Here is a 6,000-nt window from a genome sequence, read left to right as displayed (position 1 = left end):
GGTTGGGAAACACCGGATCAGGGGAAGCAGAGAGCTTTTTAGGATGTCCCATAGATTAGATTTCCTGTAATAGTCTCCTTACTGTGCATTAGAGTTGAGCACGAATATTCATAATGCAAATTTTTATCGCGAATATCAACACTTCGCGATTTCGCGACTATTTAGAATATAGCGCTATTTTTTTCACAGGCAAATTTTTATGCGAAAATTTGCATGGGAAAAAAATGAACGAACATAGCGAATATGCCAATTTTGCGAACATCCTCAATATATCGTAAATATATTCGCGAAATATCGCGAATTCGAAAATGACCCCCGCCTATCATCACTACTGTGCATACAAGTGTTTCACGAGTTGCCTATAGGGATAAACAGCCGCCAATAGGGTAAACGAACGAAACCAAGACACACACATACACCTGCTGTCCTTCCGACCTGCTAAGAAAAGCCAAGTAGAATATCTATTGTAAGGTTAAATTGCATTGTTTAGACCCATGACCCCCATAAACTGAAATTTTTTAAAAATATAATTATTGAATTTTATATATATATATATATATATATATATATATTATTATATTATTATATTATTTCATATTATTATCTTATTATTATAATTATTATCATTCCATTATGAAATCGCAATATTATAAAACACATATGAAGTTCACACAACACATTACAGGACAATCAGCAGCTGTAACAGTACTGCCCTATGTGTTGTGTGAACGTTTTTGGATTTTTTTAAAATTCATTTATAATAATATTTTTAAACAATGACATTTATTCATGTAGTGATGGTAAATAGTCCCTCCTTTTCTATGGGGGTTCCTATTTAGTTGCAGCAGTTTCCCCTACTGGATTAGTCACTATTAAAATTGATCACTTGTTTGTGATGTGTTTTATGAACTGTAGTATATTGTACCAGGTTAGGAGGCAGACCCTGGTAAATGACTATTAGGGTATGTTCACACTACGGAATTCCCCGCGGGCGGAATTCCGCAGTGTTAACTTAACATTAGTGTGAATGGGTCTCCGCGAGACCCGTTCACACTGCGCAAAGAAAGAACATGTTCCGCGCAAAGAAAGAACATGTTCATTCTTTGCGCGGAAGTACGCGAGCACTGCATAGCCGTCAATGGTGACGGCGCAGTGACGGCGCAGTGACGGGCGGTCCTTCCTCCGCCGCCGGCTGCCATTCTGAATCTCCGCTCGCTGAATTCAGCGAGCGGAGATTCCGTTCACACTCTGTAGTGTGAACATACCCTTAAGATAACATATGGATTGCTTCTGTAAGTAAAATGCCTATTCACGGCCATGTATATCAATATGTGAGATATCTTAACTTTTTTTTTTAAATCAACTGGTGCCAGAAAGTTAAACAGATTTGTAAATTACTTCTATAAAAAAAAAATCTTAATCCTTCCAGTACTTATTAGCTGCTGAATACTACAGAGGAAATTATTTTCTTTTTGGAACACAGAGCTGTCTGCTGACATCACGACCACAGTGCTCTCTGCTGACATCTCTGTCCATTTTAAGAACTGTCCAGAGTAGGAGAAAATCTCCATAGCAAACATATGCTGCTCTGGACAGTTCCTAAAATGGACAGAGATGTCAGCAGAGAGCACTGTGCTCGTGATGTCAGCAGAGAGCACTGTGTTCCAAAAAGAAAATAATTTTCTCTGTACTAATAAGCTAATAAGTACTGGATGGGTAAATATTTTTTTATAGACGTAATTTACAAATCAGTTTAACTTTCTGGCACCAGTTGATAAAAAAATTAAAAAAAAGTTTTCCAGCGAAGTACCCCTTTAAGATACTAAATATTTATTTTGGAGGCTTTTTACAAAGATATATTTTAAACAGGATATGAGCTCTCACATCTTTCTAGCATGTATCACTTGAATTATTATTATCTATTAGCTTAGCATTATGTTAAAACAAGAATAAGGCTATGCAAGTGCTTACATTTGGAAACCTATGTTATTGTAGATATTAAACCACATCCACTTGTGCAATAGGAGTTATGTGTGGGGGCATAAATGAGACTAAAGAAGCAATGCTGAATGAGGATACATGGCTAATGGAAGCCATTTTAAAGGATGAAACATTATGTAAACATGATGGATGCATTTATCAAACAAAAAGATCTAGAAAGTAGTGCAACTACATACTGGCATAACTGCAGTACTCAAGTATCAGTGCATGTATGGGATCTAGGAAGTTTGTTAAGCATATACAGCATACCAGGCCATGGTGTGCCATTCATTATTCACAAAGCTTCTGAATTAAAGGTAAAGGCGAGACCTAGGCATGTAAATAGACATAAGTAGTATTTGCTACCTTTGACTACTTTGCTTGAGTATGATATGACAGATGGAGGTGGCAGAAGACAGTGATGTGTGTGTCTAGTGTGTTGTGCAATGCATCAAATCGGTGGGGATCTCAGTGATGGGGCTGCCAGCAATCAAACATTTATTGTCCATCTTGTGGAGAGATGTCTGTGAGACAACATTTTTCCTGCAGACCCTAAAGTGGTTTTCCAACCCCATCCAGCTGTTTTGGAAATGGCTGACGATGGTATAAAATATGAACCATACTGACCTCACCATTCCTGCACTGTAGCTGCCCTAGTCCCCTGCAGGTCTTTGGACCCCTAACTCTAAGGAGGACATCAGTGAAGTGAACACATCATCGCTGCTATGCCACTGATCATCCATTGGTGATCTATTTATACCAAAAACTTTAAATGTTAAAGGGCCATTTACTCTTTCATCCATACAATTTCCTGCAGTTTTTGAACTTCTTGCCCTTCTTGGCTAAGTAGTGGCCTGGGCAGATCACAGGGGATACCATGAGAGCATTTTATTTGAAATGACATTTAGAGGAGATTCCCACAAAATACACTTATCCCCTATTTGCATGGTTGAGTGTCTGATCGGTGACCCCGCTGATCATGGGAATGGGGGCCACATGTCTACCTCTTTAGATGGATCAGTGGTTGGCCATGCATGAACCTGTTCTATTCGACTCTATAGGCAGAATGAAGATAGCTGAGCACGGCAGTTGTCTTCATCTGGCCCATATAGTTTACTGAAACTGCAGGGTGCACATCAGACCTTTACTTCATTCAAATGAGGTGACTGGTGAGGGTCCAAGCAGTTATACCCTATGATCAGACTAAACCCACCCCCCCCCTGCTTTGACTGACATGCAAGCCTCCTCCCTCCCCCTCCCTGCTTTCACTGACATGCAAGACTGGAAGCCAAATCACTCATACTGGGTTGGAGGAGAAGGAGACTTGCTGCAGCAGCTCAGCATTTAGTCATTTTGCTTAAAACTCAGTTTCAGATATTTCATCTCAACTAATTTAGCTGGTTTATAATGAAGGATATGTAGGATACAGAAGGATATTGAAGAGTGCATTGTGCACCGCTCACATAATTATCCATTGCTGAATTAATTACATTTTCTCTTTGACTATTATTTAAATTCCCAATATCATGAATCCATTTATCTTGGCTTTTAAATTATATTTGAGATGTCGTCCAACTGTGCAAAAGGGAAATAAGTGAAATACACTTATTTCACATTGTTACATTGTGAAATCAAAGCAAAGTGAAACATTTATGTTTTCTATTCTACTTAAAACTGATAGAGCTGAAGTTTTTCACAGACTCCCTAATGTTTCCTTTTTTGTGCACAGCATTTGCAAAGTTGTGTGAAAAGCCAGCTTTCATGATATCCAAAGAAAACATTATTCTGCAGAGCAAGTCAGCGATCCAGATGAGGTGCAGAAGGTGCGCACACAGTTTAGTCATTCAATCTGATCAGACACAAAAAAAGGGCAATTTGTCACTGTTTATTGGCATTTTTAGGCTTTATCAAAATCACAGTATTTTCTGCATTGGCATGTTTTCAAGAAATTGAGGTATCTTTCCTCCTGAAGATGCAGATTTAAGTTTGAACAAAAAAAAAAAAAAAGAAAGAAAGAAACGCATGTGTATGTGGACAGTTTTTCTGGGGATTTTTGACCCCAGTTCTTCAGTAGAAATCATTAAGTCACATGATAAAAGAATTCACCACATTCTGTTCATGACATAACAAGGTAGTGGTGTGCAATGTACATGTGATGTCCAGTCTGTGCTATTGTGTGAATAAAAAAAATGCATGTGCAGAATTGGGTGAACTATTAAAATCTAACATTTCTGATCCTGCATGGTGCACGTTGCAAATAAAAAAAAATACCGTACACCAGAATTGTTAGTTTTTAGTCACATCACATAAAAAATGCAATAAAAAAGGAATCTAACAGTTACATCTGTACCGAAATGGTACCACTGGAACCAAAGATCACTTTACAGAAAACAAGCCCCACACAGATCCATGGGCAGAAAAATAAAAAAAAAGTTTTAGGGGTCAAAACATGGCGATGCACAGATTTAAAAAAAACATTTTTTGAAAGAAGTAAAACAAGACAAACATTTTGAATTGTTTCAAATGTGTGCAATTGTTTTGTGTTTTTTTTTTCAATTTACCCCTGAAAAATAAAATGTATCCCACAAAAATATACCTACATACAGCTATGTAGATAAAAAAATATAAATATTAAATTAAACATTAAATGTAAATTTTTATTTAGTTTGGGGGGGATAACATTATCCAGATGATTTCTGAAGCAATAACCGTAAAAAAAAATATTTCTGCATATGAGATGTAAGTTGCAGGTAACCAGGGGCGTGCACACAATTTTTGCACAGATATCTAAGTAAACAATGTCTGCTGGTTAGTAGTTATTATGTGCCGCCATCACGTTTACCTACAAGATTTTCCTGGGAAGATCAGTCTCTATGAAAAGGAATGAAAAGTATGTAATGCTTTTTAATTTCTTCAAAAGTGAAAAAAATAATAACATTTGAAATGCATGACTTCTGTATGTTGACTATTATGAGTAATGGTAATGGCTCAAGTGCAACAGACTCTCACTCCAAGATCACAATATTGTCCTTTGATTTCACTGGAAAGGGACTGTACATGCGAGGAAGGATGCTATATTTAGATTAAAAACGGAGACTGATACCCTGGGGTTTCCCATTGTGGACTTCCACCAATTTAACATTTAGACCATGTCCCGTTGACTTGTTATATTTTCTGGGAAATGACTGTGTGGGTTTACATCTGGTGACAAGCTTGAGACAACAGGCAAAAAAAATAGTTTCCATTACTAATCTGTTTAGTTACTTTTTTTTTTGCAGTGTTTCTACTAAAATTAAATTGGTGATTCCCATGCCATGGAAAACATTCTGCATATTTTTGCTTAAAATGTATTGTCAAATATGACTTGTTTCTTACTTCATCAGTTCATGGAAATACATTTGAATTAGTTTTGTAGAACTACACTAATATGCACGTATTCCATGTCCAGAGTTTCCTGACATTTGGAATGTTGTGCCAGTGATCCGCTACCACTGCATTCTTCTCATCCCAGCATGCACAGCTGCTGGGTACCTTCACTCTACATGCTCCTTTCCACACTCATGCTGGTGCTCTGTCTCTATTGCTCAGGCAGGGTGTGACTGGTGAAGGGGATTATTATGTGATTGCCAAGGATTGACTGGGGAATGACTTTGGGGCAAACACTGGTCCTGTAAGGGATCACATCCAACACCTTACCCAGCCAAATCCTGTCATCACCTGGTAAAATAGCAATAGGTTCCTAGGCTGCTAATGTGTTCTCTGAATGATGTTCCTATGACTGTATTTAACCATGGCTTCTTACCTCCCCTCATCTCTGTCCGCTGTCTATCTGTGTTGGACCACAGCCTTTTTCTGAACCTGTGCTACCCACTTTGAGCTATTTCCTGCCCACTGTCTACACACAAACTTTGCCAATCACTAAAATTACCCTCTTGCCTAACACCTTTCCTGAAAGGCCAGCTGTCACCTACACCAACAACACTTCTCTCTGGAGTGCAATCCAGATTCCTATAAGTTTTA

At 38.0% G+C, this 6,000-nt stretch overlaps 1 protein-coding gene across 1 annotated transcript in view; it reads left to right on the top strand.

Annotated features, from left to right (window-relative positions):
* The window catches only part of LVRN (laeverin), a 158,100-nt gene that overhangs the window by 1,320 nt on the left and 150,780 nt on the right, over positions 1 to 6,000 (top strand). The gene's annotated exons all lie outside the window — the stretch shown is intronic.

The sequence above is a fragment of the Hyla sarda genome, chromosome 1, assembly GCF_029499605.1.
Source record: "Hyla sarda isolate aHylSar1 chromosome 1, aHylSar1.hap1, whole genome shotgun sequence".
In the NCBI taxonomy this organism is placed as follows: Eukaryota; Metazoa; Chordata; class Amphibia; order Anura; family Hylidae; genus Hyla; species Hyla sarda.
The sequence above is the reverse complement of the archived record's forward strand: the minus strand, read 5'-3'. Positions and strand labels throughout refer to the sequence as shown.